This window comes from Esox lucius, chromosome 20 (genome assembly GCF_011004845.1).
Source record: "Esox lucius isolate fEsoLuc1 chromosome 20, fEsoLuc1.pri, whole genome shotgun sequence".
NCBI classification, from domain to species: domain Eukaryota; kingdom Metazoa; phylum Chordata; class Actinopteri; order Esociformes; family Esocidae; genus Esox; species Esox lucius.
In genome coordinates, this window is record NC_047588.1 from 36182452 (window position 1) to 36200015 (window position 17564).

The 17564-nt window shown below is 40.7% G+C and overlaps 1 protein-coding gene across 6 annotated transcripts in view; it reads left to right on the top strand.

Annotated features, from left to right (window-relative positions):
* The first annotated feature begins 1727 nt into the window (after positions 1 to 1727).
* gulp1a (GULP PTB domain containing engulfment adaptor 1a) overlaps positions 1728 to 17564 on the top strand; it is a 95610-nt gene continuing 79773 nt past the window's right edge. For 5 of the 6 annotated variants that reach the window (XM_034289179.1, XM_010884408.2, XM_010884416.3 and 2 more), the window contains exon 1: positions 1728 to 1869. The gene's annotated coding sequence lies outside the window, so the exon portion shown is untranslated. Of the gene's footprint in view, positions 1870 to 2047; positions 2390 to 17564 lie in introns of those variants that run through there. The other variant, XM_010884412.5, reaches the window with a different exon arrangement.

A 17564-nucleotide genomic window follows, 5' to 3' on the forward strand; every position in this document is an offset into this window, starting at 1 on the left:
TTAAGGCTTCCTTATTAATAGTAAAAGTGTTCCTGATCCACTTTGGTGTGTCCTCAACTGGAAAGTACACTGAGAACTGCTCGTCCAGCAACAAGAGGCTCTTCCAGAGAAAAGTTGCAACCATAACCTCTAAACGAACACCATCACGGGTCATATCATGTTGGGAGAGCATAAACATATTTTGCCTTGACTTCATTGACAAAATAACTGCAGCTTTTTTTTTCATAGTCGTGATCTTGTCACTTATCACGAAATGTCTGAGAACCCCTGCAGTCCCATACTCAACCCATTCAAGCCAGAGGATATATCAGACAAGTAGGCTAATTTCGCCAGCCATACTGGATCATCAAATTCACTTACCAAGGGAGACTGCTGCTTTTGTAAAAACATCTACACCTCTGAGGGAGGTTCAGAAAGCCTTGTGACAATCTTACAACGGTATGTAAAAAAAGCTGCATGTTCATTGCCCATTTCAACAGAGCACACTGAAAAGACCTGAATTTAGTGCTCAAGCCTTGATAAAATCTCTCTCTCTCACTAACTTTGACAGCAGAGTCTAGCACAGATTTTAAATCCTCAGGCATTTTCTTGACTGCCAAGGCCTCATGGTTGATGCTGCAGTAAGTCCACTTCATATCAAGGGCAACCACTTTTGTACAAACTCTGATCCCCCAAGTCGATTCCAATCTTTTCGATTAAATCAGAATTTAAAATACATGCTTTCCTGTAATTCTTGTGGCCAAGGGCTTACAGAACATCTTACAGAACAAAAGATCCTAATGGGACATGCAATCAAAATTGTATCTAACATAAACAAACAAATCACTTACAGCTGAGGTAGTCTGATTAAAGTAAGTCTGGAGTGTGCACGAAGGTGAGTGATGTTTGCTCTTGAATGGAGTGATGAATGAATGCAAAACAAGCACACCTGACTCATGATTCCAAATGTTCTCAAAGCAGCTGACATTATTAGAATTTAGATAAATAACATTAACAATATTAGCTTTGAACAATGCTGGGAATGGGAAAAAAGTGGATAAGTGACAGTTAACTAAAATAAAAGGGGGTAAGCGCTGTTCCACAAAAAAAGGTTCATTACCCTCACTACTTCTCTGGAAATCCCATCACTCCCGAAAGAACCAAGCAAACTTTTTAGTAAATGCAGCATACATCTAGTGATCTGAAATGCTGTCCTCTTATTATTTGGAAACAATCTTTTAGTCGGATCTTCTAGCTACGTACAGGCTAAGCCCCTATCTGTCCAAGGTCAACAAAGGTGTAAAATGTACTTATAGTCCATCTTGTAAAAACATTTGGGTAGGATATAGTCAATGTTGGAATGCACTGTCTACTTTTTAAACCCCATATTAACTAGAATAATGAAAAAGGACATTAATCTTTTGTCTAAACAGAGCCAACCTGCATAAATCTAGATCGTTCATATGTTGTCTGATTTATCATAACCCATTTAGTTTACTAAAATCTTGGGGCCCAGATTTCTTCATCGCAACTTAACTCAGGGTCTAGTGGTTTCACCGCCACTACCAAATATATTAGTTAATTAGCCTATAACTGGAATTTAGAAGTTATTTTTTTTAGCTGCATAAAATACTTTCAAAACGACAACTGCAGGTATAGACGAATGTATTATTTTCTATCATCATATGTCTCAACTGTCGCTTTAAATGTAAGGTTTGCCTGCGATTCCAGGAGAATAGCGACGTTAACCGGAGTACGTTGACGTCACTTAACTTTTATACGAGCTGTGTGGTGAGATGAGAAGAGGGACTGAGAGTGTGGGTTTGGGTTGATGTCGTTTCGTATCGACGAGGACCTTACAGGACATCCTGGTAACTGTCGTGTTGTTACGTAAGTAGAACAAGTTACTGTTTCATACGGCTTTGGAATAAGATAACATACTTTTCCCCATTAGTTTTGTGTTAAATTTGGAGTGGTATTTGTGTAACCATTTGGTGTTTTCTGTTCGTGCATCCTAGTGAATAATAATAATAATAATTCGCTTAGGGGCAAGTGCAAGGTAGGCTATGTTGAACTTTACAGATCTGGTATGTGCTGTAATTGTTTTACTTGGGTTTAGGTTCAGTCGATATCACATTCTCATTTTTACTCGGTGATGTTGAATAAACTTTGTAGCGCGCAGACAGACAGCAGAGGCTTTGTATTCAACATGGATGCGAGCGTCAAGTGGAATTTGAAGTTTCGGTACAGGCATACAACGTCACTGGAATGCAATGTAATGGTGGTGTCCTGACAAAAAAAAAAAAAAGGCAAAAAGAAAAGACAATTCCTCCATTGAACTTGTGTGCCATAACTGCATGCATAAGTGAAGACACCAGATTCGGTAGCCTATTTTAATTCATCCGGCTCTGTAAGTACTGTACTTGGTTATACAGCATTTAGTTATACCTGTAACTGTTATTTCATGGACATTTTAAATATTTTTATGATAATCTGTAACACTTTAAATTATGTTCTATTCAGAAAATATGTAATTGCAATTAGAATTGAAGCCTACATTCTACAGTAGATTAAGTAAAGGAAATACCACTGCACTGTGAAGACCCGTCTACTACCCATTTGTTGTTTTCCATTTCGATTTGCAGATGTTCCATGCTAATCATTGTCATTGACTCCCACTTCTCTGTACCTTTCCCTTCAGTAGCCTCTCTTGGTCGTGTCCTTGCACTGTTTCTCCGAGGGGGCAGTCTTTAGTGGCACACCAGTTGTATCACCCATCTAGTGGCTGGGGGGCAGTATAGAGATGAAGCACACACTAGTTTTCACTCTGGGGCAAATTGGGAAGACAGGATGGAAACAACACGCAATCCAAATTTAACCAAAGTTCTGATGTGATTAGTGAAAAGAGCAGTTGGTGGCAAAACAAATAAATCTGAATATAACTGTGTTGGTGAAAGCAGCCATTGCACCAGATTTAACATGATCAATATAGATTACATTTGGTTACAATGTATAAAAAAATAATAATTCATAAGTCAGGTAGATGTGGTCTTTATCTGGCAGACTAGAGATGAAAGGGTATGAAAATTCCATATCACAGTTATCAGTATTATCGCGGTGTATGGAAATACTTGAAATGTACTGATACACACACTGAAATAATGTTAAAATAAAGTTTCAAAATAAGTTTTATTTTCAAAACCAACAAACAACAAATATAATTAGCAGCACTATGCACTTTTTGTGTATTAATAACTTTAACATTGGCAAATGATGGCAAAATGGCATGAGAGTTAAAAGTTTCCCTAATGCAGGTTTTAATGAACACAACCTTAAGTAAGCAAACCAAATGTGCACATTAAAGCAACGTGTATGTAAGAACAATACAACTGTGTGTAAACAAATCCAATGTGCAGGTGTTGACATTAAAATAACAATACACAATATGTAATCAAATAAACAGCAGTGATTGTATGCCTGTTCTCTTTCATATAGAAATAAGTTGCTGCCGGCCTTATACCCTTATGTATGCATCTTTGTTCACTTGAGATTAAAATGTAAATATTTCAGCATATTTACTTTGTCCAGTTTAATTTGCCTTGCATTTGCTATAAGGTAGTGTGGGTGGTGGTCACGATAACTTGAGATGTGCCATTTTTCTTTTTTTGTTCATTTTCCGTAGACAGGGTGACCATCTTTGATTAAGTTTCCGTCAGCACTCTTAAAAAAAATAAAAGAATTCCAACCATGCTTCAGATTTGGTAATCTTAGAAGGCTAAAAAGTCTCTTGAGCGCTTTCACTTCCTTGAACTGTGTTTTCACTCAAAACAAAGCCCACTTTGCATGCTGTCCTTGCATCAGACTGTTGCTAACTTTGTTTGATGCTGGACAGTATTTACAATGAGTTTTTCAAACCGTGGTAATCAAACACGGTATTAATGATGATGATTCAAATTCGAAATGGTAATACTGTCTAGAATTTGACCATGTTTTATCGTGAAACTGGCAACCATCCCTAGCATACACTGGGTGCAGGTTTTGATGACTGAAACATTGTGTCTGTGTGGTTGTAAAGGTTTACTGACTTGTTTATTAAGAAGCATTGGCCTGGGCTCATCCACCTGCCAGACACTTGTGCTCAGGTGTTACCTTTTAGGCACCGGCCAAACGGCGTACTACACCATGCCTGTCGACTGAGAAACAGGAATACCTGTTGCATCTCGTGAAGCCATGTTTCCATTGTCAGAAATTGTAACTTGTTTTTGGTGAAGTGCTACCAAAATGTCGGCCACTTGTTAGTGAGAACGGAACGCTGAGACCTAAGCTGTGATCAGTAAATGGAACGCTAACTGCATTGTGTAACTGTTTCTGCAGATTCTTATTATCCGATCAGCAACTAGTTTGATTGTTGCAGCTGTCAAATATCCGACAAACAAGAATCAGAATTGGGAGTTTCTCTTTCCCAACTTCACATTTCCCTAGCATAGTCTACTTATCTGCAAAATGCTTGCGGTAAGACACTGTCAATGAAAGTCATTTTAACTTCCTCGTTCCACTTTTACTGTGGTTGTTATGCAGCAGAGGTATTTTTGTGTGCTGCTTTAGCAAATCGTGATGTCATGTACATTTGCCTTAAGGCTGTTATTGTACTCAAATTCCAGCCCTTTTGTCTAAGCCTTTTGATTTAGCTTACAGGGCCGTGACAAAGCAGAGGTCCAACTGATGTTAGCGGGAGTACATGACGGTGAGGGATGCAGAGCATGGAACTCTGGGCAGGGTTTGAATTAAGGTCATTATATCAGCAAGGCGACAAAAGATTCTTCTTATTTAGCTACGAATCACCTAAAGTGACACATTGCATGAGCCACAGTGTGTGGTCACAGGATGATTTTGCTGGGTTCAGCCATGTTATGCCGAACTGACCCACTGTTCTGAGTCCCGCTGAGATCTGTGGAGGATGTTTTTGAAACACCAGAATGAATGTCACTGCGATGACACTTGTTTGAAGTGCGGTGGAGGGAAGATAATCCACAGTAATTTGTGTTGACACAGCTTTTGTAAAGTGACTCAACAGTCAAGTGTGCTACTCTGAAACATTCTCTCTGATCGTGTGAACTTGGCGTAACTCAAAGTTTTCAGCCTTGCTTTCTAGATTTTAATCTTTACAGGATTCTTTTTTTGCCGGGTCGATTGGATGCATCTCTGTTCTTTGTTAGATATTTCAGTTGTTTTAAGAAGTGCTGCGTCTGGAAGTACCTGCACAGTGACCAATTGTTCTGTTTCTCCATTTTGCCAAGGCTGATGATTTCATTTGGTCCAACCTTACAGCAACAATGATGTTCTGCTCAGTGTACTTGTCCAGTGGCCTTTCTAGACACTTCGTGTCTCTGAGACCATACTCGCAGTGACTGATGATGTCATTACTATCTGCCGATTCCACCTATTCCTCACTGTCACTGAGGTGGTACCTAAGCATAGGACATGACCTGGTTGGCTATAGCAGTAGTGATTGCAGCCTAATTAATTAAACTTTTGTGTGTGTGTGTGTGTGTGTGTGTGTGTGTAACCCACTTTAAGTTAACACAAATGTTCTCAGTTTTAAAGGTGTACTCCTGTCACATGATCACCCCATTGAAAGCACCAAGCTTCTTCAAAAACGCACTGTTGAAGAAAGGTGATCTCAACTTAGCCTCACACAGATGACCACTAATCACAATCTAAATTAAAATGAGGTTCCGGTGTCCAGCAAGTTGTTTAGGGAGGGGGATGCACTGCTGTCAACCTAATATGTAAACACAAGCGTGTGCTCCGTTTTGAAAAGGCACAGGGGCAGTTTCAGAACCATGGACAGCTATAAGTACCAAACCCGGGAGGAGGTCGCTCACTTCGGCAATGCCATGTTACTTAATTGTGTTACTGTTCCCCATTGCCAAGCGTAAGACTGCTGTGAGCAGAGCAGTGATCCACTTGATATCCCGCACGATGTGCAGAGAATAAGAGAATACCCTCACTCTAAATTGTCTCATACAGCCCAAGCGTGCTTGGCTCAAAACAGCTGAATAGGGGAATTAATCATGAGTGCACCTCTTGAAAAACTGAAGCAAGAGCTCTCCATACTCTGGCCAGTGAACGTAGACAAAGTGTGTACTTTGGTCAAATCACAAAAAGTTGCTCAACAAATCATAACCGAACAGTTCTTCAGTTCCATGCGATTCACAGTCCTTTCAGGGGTGAATATCATGCTAACCACAAGTCTTTCAGTAGCTAACAGTAGCCAACACCATACTATCCACAAGCCTTTCAGTAGCCAATATTGTGCTTTCCACAAACAATACAGTAGCTGACACCATGCTATCCACAAGCCTTTCAATAGCCAGCAGTAGCCAAAATCATGGTTTCCACAAACCTTATAGTAGCCAATATCATGCTATCCACCGTAGCCTTTCTTACCAAAACATGTACAATTTAGGTGCACCTTGGAGCCATTAGACCATAGGCTTACTGGTAAAATGGGATACTTCACAGAGGTATTCCAGACATGATTCAGAGGTAGACCTTGCATGATTCAGCTGGTGGTACGGTAACCAAACGAGGTTGGGAACCACATCCACCCCTGTGAGGTCTTTTGTGAGGAAAGTTGTGACGAGTTGAAACAGCCTCTGAAACAGCCTCTGAAACAGCCTCTGAAACAGCCTCTGAAACAGCGCTGCGTGTGTGGGGAGTTTTGTGACGCCTTTGAATGTGTGTAGTTGTAGCAACAGGCCGTCGGTGTCGAGCTGCATAGGAAGGTACGCTGGCAGATGAAATCTGCCTTTCTTTAAATTAATCTGAAACCTTGTGAAATATAGAGATTTTCAGAAACATCTTATTTTGTTTCTTCAAATGAATAATGCAACAGAAAATAATTTATGCTGTTTTACATCCCTCACCATCTCACAGAACTCCATGAATATCGGTCACTCCAAGTTCCTCTTCAAACAACATGCTTGGGAGGTGCCCCCCTAATTCATAGTACCTGTGCTGTAGGTTAGAGTGATGGCCCTCATCTTTATCACAAGAAAAACTATCTCTTTTAACAAATAGGCCCACTCCTAAGACATTACTGAGTTATGTGATTGAGATAAGTGACGGACAGTTAAACAGCACTTATCTCAAAGGTGTGCTAAGAATTCATATCTTGTCTGCATTGATTATATGTTGCTTTCATGTCATTTCAGTGTCTGAGTTGTCCATTCTTTAGTGCTGCGCTGTGTCTAAATCATTCATACTTTAGCCTGATTTGAGCCCTGACTGTCTGAAATGCCAGAGCCTTGAATTGCACCGACACAACAAGTGAATGAAATCCTGTCTGCACTTATTATACATCTCAATTAATCACTGTCCCTGGCAAATGATGTGGCAGAAAGTGATTAGGTTCTGTGATATTTCCCCTTGGGTGAATATGCATTCTTTATCTTAATATTTCAAGGCAGACTGGAATTGTTGTTGTTGAATAAAGGACCTCTGAGCTGTGATGGGTCCCTTTGTTATGTACACAAAGTGTCAAACTTGATGTCTGTTTGGGCCCATCCCAAGCTCTAGTGTAAAAATGTCCGATAGTATAAAAGAAAATGTAAATACTGCTTAAATCACAGGCACACTTTTGTTTGTATTTCAACAATGGGCTTTAATGTCAGTTGTGGGTGCTTGTGTTTTTCTGTATAAATAAGTTATTGGGAAACTAATGTATACCCTGTGGATTGTTAGAAATCAGCTGTTTCGTATAGTGGTTGCTCAACAGGATAATCAAGCAAATAATAAGCTTGTAAAAAATATACTTTATACTATGCTACATTACTGTAATGATATCCAGTACTTCAGATTAATGAGTCCTAACGAACTGGAATCGTTCACAAAGTGAATCTAAAGTAGAGATGCAGTTTGCAGTTTTCTGGCCGATGTCCATTTTGTTTTTTAAGTATGACCTGTCGATTCCGATCTTGGCCGATTTTTTTCTTTCTAACAACTATAATCTTCCACATGCAAACATTTATATAAATGTTATTTTATGAAAAATTGAAATTCAGCTGTATGTTCATAATAAAACTTTGATTACTAAATAACTTCAATTTTTCACCAAAACTCTCACCTCTCTCAAACAAATCTCAAAATAAAAAAGTGCCAACTAAAAATCAAGTGCAGTATTTGTTCTTTTCCCGAATGAAAACTGGTGTGACGGTTTATTGAAGAATAAAACAAAGCACCTGTTCTCAACATATCTATAGACCTAATGCGATCACTTGAACATTAATGGCATTGGTGGTCATTTCTAGTGTTGTCTCAACACCGCATGTCTATGTCCCACTGTTGCAACACTCTGTCAAATGTGGCTGTTGGATTGGCAGCAGTATGGGAGCCTGGCATATGGACTTGGTGTTGCTGGAAATCTTTGTCCACCCGCAGTCAGGCTTAACATTGACATCAAGCCTACGTTAGACGTCTGAATGTCCGTTGAAAAATTGCGTGCGCGACGTGAACCATCGCGTGGGTGTCGGTCGATCATGGTCGATCAGCTGAAAACCTGCCTATTCCGGTCACCGGCCAATCGATCGGCCATCCTTCAAAAACTGTGTAACTAGTAGAATAAGATGAGTGTTAATCTGGTGGAGTTAACATCCATGGCCACATAAATAAAAATCTGTAAAGGCAATAAATGACTATATGATCTGGCAAGCGGACCGTTATTGTAGAATAAACATCTCAAATGGCAATTTACAGACATTTTAAAGGCACAGAATGGACAGTCCTGTTATTTCCCACTTTTTTTGGTAAGTGCTTAAATGTGTGTCAAAGTGGCATTGTGCAGCACAAATCACCTGCCTGCTAGCAAGAGGCTTTGGGACAGGACAGCTTAGTAATTGGGGCTTACAGTTGTTGTTACTGACCCTTAAAATGGCAACTAATAAGTAGTAGTAAACATCGGCCAGATGGATATGGACTTAAAGGCAAGGAGATAGGAGTTGCTGTGACTCTGCTAGCAGGATAGTTATTCTAATGTTATTGCATGGAAAATATTCAAAATGTGCATGGAAAATACATTTATTGTTTTGTGTGACTACGGCATCAGTGATGACATGCAAAACAAGAGACAAAGTATAATTGAGTGAGGGATCATTGCATCTATTTTCTGCTGGGCAATTCTCAGAACAATGGATTCTAATAATGGATTCCATGTAGTTGTTGCACTTTCCACATTGGTGGGTTTAAGACTAAAAGGGGAATTCTGGAGTTGCTATGGATATTTTAGGAGTTACAGTACATTGGTTCTCAGATGTATTCACCCCATTGGACTGTTCCACTGTGAAATCAATATGGTCAACATAAAAGGGCCTTTGGCAGCAATTACAGTCACCAGTCTATGTTGAACTTTGCCCATGCAGAAGTGTTTGTCCATTCATCTCTGCAAAATTGCTTAAGCTTTGTGAAGTTGGATGGGGACCTTTTGGTGAACAGAATTTTTCAACTCTCCAGGAAATTCACCTTTTTGTTTATAAGCTATTCCAGTGTGGCTTTGGATCAATTTTTTTGTCATTGTCCTGCTGGAAGTTGCGGGAGTCACAGGTCTCTTGCAATGTGTTTTCTTCCAGGATTTATCTGTACTTTGCTCCAAGTCTTCACATGCTTTCATGCCCTGACCAGATCAGTATCCCCATAGCATGATGCTACCGACACCATGCTTCACAGTGTGGATGGTGTTCTCAGTATGATGTGCGGTTATAAGCCTGCGCCAAACGTGGTGATCGTTAAGGCCAAAAAGCGTGGAATATTCTTCCACATGGTCTCAGTTTACCACATGCTTTGTGGTAAACTAGCCGATATTTGATGAGTTTTTTTGCTACTCTCCCATAAAGGGCACTTGTGTACCACCCAGCCTATTGTTGCAGTATGAACAGGATCTCCCAGTTCAGCTGTGGAAGACTCACTTTATTATTATTTTTTTTAAAGCCCTTTAGTTTCCATAAGCACAAGTCTGGCCCCCCTGAGTCGTGTCCTTCTTGCCCAGACACTGTGTTTCAGGATGACCTGTTCTAGACAGATACAGTTGTAACCATATCCTCTCCCTTCCTTAACACTGGACCGGACTCTTCCGGAGTATATTCAGGGCCTTGGAAAAGTTCTTGTATCCTACCACTGACTGAATGCATTTCAAGATTTTTTTTTTTTACCTCTTTACTTTGAACGTTCTTTCGTGTTCATTATGTTGTTTTTCTTAGGAATTGTTACAAACCAACTGCGGGACTTCCCAGAAACAGGTGTCTTTAAACTAAAATCATGTGAAACACCTCGAATGCACCCAGACGGCCTCGACTGAACTAATTACGTGACTTCTAAAGACCGTTGGTTACACCAGCACTCATCCAGGTGTGTCACAGTAAAGGGAATTAATTCCTATGCAGTTACATCCCTTTCAAATGATATTTTCGACATCACGGTCTGGCCTTTGCATCCTAAGACCACTCTGTGAATTTTAACGTGGTTATATTTCCCCAGCCCCATTTCTCAGCGTTTTACAGAAACATGGACCCGGGGGGGGGGGGGTAACTTTGCTGTGGTTTCACCTGTTGATACGTGCTCTAAGTAAGGTGTCGGGCTTAATGAGACCTTTCATTTTGATAAATGATGCAACATGTCAGCATGGTTCCTCTAACAAAATCGCACAATTAGCCTCCGAGGGAAGTCCTATAAATCGCATATCCTGACCACAAAAGTAAATTGGCAACAGAAATGAAATATGGGCAACATTTTAATGAATGCGAGTAGGTAAACTGCAATTGTAAGAATTGGCATAGGCATGTATGATGCCCTTATGAATGTCTGAGGGCAATCTATGAATCATTCCAGAATGGCAACAGTAATAGCCCCTTTTTCTTATGTAAATGTTGATGATGTAACTATACAAACAGCACTTCCGATACGTCCCTGCGAAATGAACTGCTGTAAATGAGAATCGGGAGAGAGGGGTGCATTAACATACGTTTTTGTAAAGGGGGTATTCTTACTAAGATGGGGAGGCGGGAGAACAGTAGGAAGGGAAGCTGCTGGCATTGAACCCTGGTCTGTGATGTTGAACTGAATGGGACATGGGCCAGGGGGTGTTCCAGTACACTGCGGCTCTGTGCTGATATATCATGTATATGCATTTCAGGTATTGAATGCTTTATTGGACAGGAAAGTTGTGAAAGTCCGGGGGCAGGGTTTTTATTCCAACGAGCAGTGGGTGGGACTTGAACCCACGTTGCTGCGGTGAATGTGCACTAGAGGCGATGACCTAGGCCACCTTAGATGTTTATAATGCCAACAACACGGCACACTGCATTTTACTTCTGGCTTGCACCTGAAGCTTCGCAGGGTCGGTCCTTGCCGGTCTGTGAATGGTGATGGAGGTGGTGTTAGAGTGCCAGTAGGGGGCATACTTACCTCTGGCATGAATGTAAAACCAATCCCTGTGCCCCAGGGCAGTGAAGGGGACATGGCTGTAAGCAGGGGGCCATCTGTGACTTGTAACTGGTGTCCTGACTCTCTTGGGTCACTGAAAGATCCCAATGGCGCTGTCGTACGGGTGGGGGTGTTTACCAGAGGTCCGCCGTTTTTAGGATTTTTGTTTTTCAATGATGATACAGCTAATATTGGTACCAAAACTGCAGATGGATTAATTGGCTGATTATAATAGTTAGAAAAGGCACAGGGCTTGGACCTCAAGTAAGTTGTCAATTTCTGGCAAAACATTTGTGTCAGTGTTTCAGAGCTATTACATTTAAGCAGTTTAGCCAATTAATGATGGCTCGGTTTTGGTTTGGCAGTAGGTCAACCCCATAATCTGGCTTAACTACCAGACAGCACTTCGTTAATTTCTCTGGTTTGGCCTATCAAAAACAAAGGAGGCATACCTTTTATATCCCATAGGAAATACACTTTTGAAAATCAACAAGTTAGCCATCTGCAGTAACAATACCTGACGATATCTTTGGTCATTTTCATATTTCATAGTTTGGGTTGCTACTCGCTTACAGCGTATAAGGCTTAAAGAAAGCTAATCAACAAAATTCAGATAAAATGGCTAACTGCTTGAGTATTCCATGATTATTAAATGATGTAAACTGTTTACACCATCGAAGTCAGAAATGGGGAAGCGGAACATATGCATTGAAATAAGCTCTGCTGACAAACGCATTAGATTAAAGAGCTGCTTGAATGAATGAAGTGTTGAAGAGCCTTTGGCTAGTTGAGCAAAATAACTTGAAAGATGCCTTTTCAATGTCTATTCACCATATTTTCAGGCAGGAAGATGTCTTTTCAACGTCCTTTGCTTAGTGATGTTTATGGTCTGTTTGTTTGTTTGCTGCACTTTTGTTAAATCAGCAAAGTTGAAGGAGGCTGTGATTTTGTGATGAGTTAAGAGGCATCACATTAATTATATGCATTATAATGAAGTATGTGCTAATTGACTTAGTAAAATCAATCATGTGTAGCTAACTAGTGATTGTGATGATTGATTGTTTTCTTGTTGTCCAATTTGCTCATTCATCCCATCTCACCACACTGTCACTTTTTCCCTGGTAAAATAACGATTAATAAATGAAAAGATTCGCAATCAGTGTGTTTTTCCAAGTCTGTGCAGTGCTGTATGTTGTCAAATAATTAAAAACTAGCCTGTTTAATTGTACACAGGCTTTGAAAACGGCACAATCCGTAAACCTTGAATTATCGCTTCTCTGGTTTTGGGGAGAAAGTTGTGCTGCTAAAAACATTCAGATTGACATTGTGTTGGCCTTACACTCATACTTTGGTCTCAGTCTCTTTCAATCCTCTCTTAGTATAGGCTAAAAATTATAGCAAATGTTTAAATGTGTTGGTGAGAGCTTAATGCATCTGTGTGGTACTATGTTGGTAATATTCTTGGGGCACAGCCTCTACCGTAGAGATGTTCTTTGAACGGTTTGATCTGAAAGGATGCCGCGACCTCTGCAGTGGTCAGAGATACAGGAAATAACTTTGCATATATTGTTTCACCAATGTCGGCAGGGAAATGGCTTTGTAGATTTTTATCATTTGGCGAACTCCTCCAGAGCAACCAGTGAGGATTTCTAAGCCTGCTGTAATGCTGTCTGGTGTAAGTTATTCTGACCTCGGAGCAAGCCCACGTTGAAGGACATAAGACATGCTTCATCAGGGATAAATCTCATTATACTTGTGGCCTTTAGGTGAGGCCGTATTTACGGAGTCTGAATTTATAATGGCAGGAGACCTGTAGCTTTATTCTGCTTCAATGCTCATTTAAATTGCACCAGTCCCACAGACTATCACTAATTATTTTGTTGATAGCAGACAGTCATTTCGGTGACTCATTACATGTACTGTTTGTATTTTGTCATTTTCAAGTGTTGTTGGTCCTGCTGATTTTAACCTTTGAAATACTTCCATGTTCACTTTGTTTGTAAGGGTTGTAATGATATTTTAGTTTTTTTTCCCCCCAGAGTTTTGACAGTAATACGATGGAGCTTTTATTCGTTTGGTGTCAAGGGTTATGTGCAGCTTAATAAAATACATCTCATTTACCAGGGCAGTCTTCTGTGAACTTTATTGATGGTTTAGTTCATTATAGCCTGCCTTTCCCAAATAATTTCCTCCCATGACAAAGTCACAGAATAGTTCTTACTCCCCTCAATGGCACTATAGATTATTTCCAATTTCGTGTGTGCTCATGGGTGGTAGGTTTTTAAACGAAGCTTTGCAATGGAGGGTTTACATTTTTTATGGATTTCAAATATACTTGCTTACTACACTGCCTTCTGTAGGACCGCGCTGATATTCAGGTTGAACACACCTTAGTTCATGCTTATCAGTCATCTAATTATTTACCAGCTGATTGAACGGAGAAGGACCTGCCTCATTTCAATTGCTTTACCAGGCAAGTGTAATGTCTGCAAATGGATTCTTCTGCACATAAAGGACCTGATGTGTGCAAAATCATGGGACAACATGACAAAGGCCAAAAAACCTCCTGAAAACAATGACTAGTCATATCATATCTATTGATCCTAACGCGCAGACGATGTGGGACATCCATCGCCTCCAGGATGAACTAGTTGAGAGGAAAACGTGTCCCTCCGCGCCCTAACCCTTGGCAGTGTAGATATGGTATATTCTTTCAATTAACAGTCGTACGCCTTTGTCTTTTTATTATTAGTTTAAGCAGTAGAAGTGGATTAGTAGGAGATCAATTATAAGCTTCTGTTAATTTACTAGATAGGCTTATGAATACAATTGTGTTAAAGATATTTGTTTATGAGAAAGTCTGTACTTACTCACAGTCAACTGAAGGAAGACTAATACTGTGCTGTAGGGAATAGTCTCCTGGGGTTGGTTGGGGTCATTGTTTATTGGGTCTGTCTTTTTAGACTGCCTGGTATCGATGTTACCGGTGACGCCGGCTGTCAAACAGCTGTCAGTGGTGTGTTTTTGAAGGTCTGACGGCCCATGCCGACTCTTGTCAGGCCGCCGAGGGGGAAAAACAGTGCTTTCCTCACAACGGTTGGGCTGTGGATTGTGTTGCTTTACTGATGAAGCGAGCACGGAGGGAACTCCACGCCCAGTCCACCAGAGCCCTGTTCATGTGGACGGTCACATGGTCCTCCGTAATCGGCTCTTTTTGTCTGGCAGACATCGCTCCAACGGCTGCCTCTTTGTCAGTGATCAGGTTTAACACCTCCGTGTCAGCAGGCAAACGTGGTGGTGCTTGCGTCGCACACGCTCCTGAGGGGTCTGGCGTGCTGGAGGTCAGCGGGGTGTTTGTGTTGTTGCCCACTCTTAACACTTTGTTGACATTACAAAGTTGAGTGTTCTTCCCACTTCAAAGTATACTAAATAAAAATGAGGACTAACCAATTTAGGGTGTCTATTTTTAGTGTAGGCAGCGCTGGTGTTTTCTGCTTACTATGGCAACCTGAAATTCATGCCAAGTCCCATGACAGCCACAGTTAGATTAGGTATTCACCATTTTATTTGCTAGGAAGTTGCTTTCATTATAAAGTTGTTCTACCGTTTATTTTGCTGATTCTGCCGTCATTAATAATCTGTAGTGAGTCGTGTTGTGAATCACATCAAGCAGGAGCATTGACATATTTTTCCGGGTTTTGATCTGGATCCAGTGTTGTTTCTCCATTTCAGCTGTAAACACGTTGCACCCGAGATGTCGTTTTGTCATGGTACTGTATTTATACATTTTTTAACCCGGAGTTGGATTGTTGGGTAGAATAGTGTGTAGTTTATTACTCTGCCACCCATTGGGGAGTGAATTATGTGTCAGATGGCTACTAATGTTCCCCAGCTAAGCAGAGCTAAGGAAGAATCTGGCAGTGGCCTCTGTGTTTGCGCTGACATTAATGCTGCCGGAGTCACAGCAAGTCATGTCTTTAAGGAGCAACGCCCCTAGAGAAATTACCAACATGTGATCCCTAAAACTTCTTCTCTCTGTCTTGTCAAACAGCCCTTTATATTAACTTAATTATGTTTGTGTTCTTTGCATTTCATGCTTTATTGGCCAGGGGAGAGGTGGTACGGCAGATGGAGAGGCCGTGCCGCAATGCCTGTGGGCAGAATGTCCCAGAATGAATCCATGCGTACCAGAGGCAGTAGGTTACACTGCCAGGCCGCCCCAATCTACAAGAGCCTCTTATTGTAGCCTGTCAAATTATGAGTGTGACTATAATTGTATTGATATTTCATTAATTTAGCAGTTGTTGGTGCATATATTTTTTTTGTTAATGTTTTTACTGGTCCCCTGTAAGAATCGAACCGTAGTGCTGGAAGCCTGAGGCTGTTCCTGAAGAGCCCTGTTGAGGCCACGTTGTAGCATTTAATGCCTACGTGATTCCATAGTGGGCCATTCATTACCAGCTCAATTGTCTTGATCTCACATTCATTTCAAGGCACGGAGCTCTCCCACCCTGTGGCGCCCTTATGTTTTTTAACTACTTCTGACAGTTTTTGTTGTTTCTTACTGCTTGTAAAGAATCTGGGATTGATCTGTATTTTATTAGTTTTGTTTAGTGCTTCTGGGGGAAAGGTTTGAGAGCTCAATTCATCCTCCACGTGTGGCCAGACTACATATCTCATCGTGGCAGGCTTGAAATGTCTGTAGGTCATACATTTTGGCAAGGCTGCAAAAGGCTTGAATCATAATTTAGCTCAGATGAGTAAGTTATTCATTACGGGTTCCCCCAATCAACCAGGCCTGGTGAGATGCCTACGAGGCAGACACCATCATAAAGTTCATCCACATTAAAATAAGTGAGATTTATTAGGTAGCCATTACTGTTCTGCCTCCTCGGGCCAATATAATCAGGATTGACTCAGTTTAATATTGTTGTTTGTGCTCACATTTGGATTGTCAATACTTAGCCTGCATATGAGGGTGCTGATTTGAAACTCTTAGCATCATCTTTCTACCATGGGACTAGTGGATTAATGGTTGATGTTTTAATCTCAGAGATTATCATAACATTTCCTCTAAGCATGATTTTGTTAACTGGAATCGATCAGGGTTGTCTTTGCCCTTAGGTACCTCCTTGGTTTTGTGGTTTTCCTCATTAACAATAATTAAGTCAGATGTAATCTTTTGAGCCTGTGAAGTTCAGTTGTGCCAAAGATTTGAGTTGTACTGTATATGTTACTCACCTGACAGCTGTTATATTGTCTTAGTGTTTCCTGTTAGCAAATGGCTGACACTTACTGTAAGCATAGTGTCCTTAAGTACTTGGCAGGGTTTATGCTCTGGATACTATTTATTATGAGCCTCCCTATAATAGTGTTTTTTATAACATTTCCCTCTGGGGTGAACAACTCGTCACTCAATGATGAGCTCAGAGCTTAAATGCTAACGAAATTCTGCTCCCTCTGGGAGCTCAGAGTCTGCGTGCAAGCTGACCCTGATGGGTTTTCAGCAGCAGTGTGTCTCCGATGCTCTCGCCAGAGCGTTTAGGTGTTACATTTGCATGGCCCGTCTGACCGAGGTGTCATTTCAAATGGTCAGTAGAGGCTCGTTTGAAACTCACACATCGTGACACTTTTAAAGCCTGGATCTGAGACCCTGTATCGATCTGGGCCCCAGCAACATGACAACCTTTGTCTTCTCGTTTGTCTAATGTTGTTTTCCCCAATTGAATTTGTGCCTAATCAAAAGAAAAAGATGTCTTCCTGTCAGTAAAAACAGACCCACTATACATCGTCAGGTGCATTTATATTCTCTGTATCCAAACTATGGTATCTGTTTAGCATATTTTCAGGTTGAATGCACAATGCGGAATAATGAGATGGGGAAATTTAAATCCAGTTCCCTCTTAACATTTTCAATTCAAGTTGAAGAATAAACAGGGGAAATCTTTAGGGGAAAGTATTTTGTGTGAGTGACACATTTTTAATAGATAAGTGAGCCCAAATCCCTCTGCTTCCTGACATTTTATTAGGCATGAAGTCACTGTGTCTATTTTTTCCAGCATATTTAACGTCAGACTTCAAAAGATATTAAAATGTTGCTTTCACCTGTC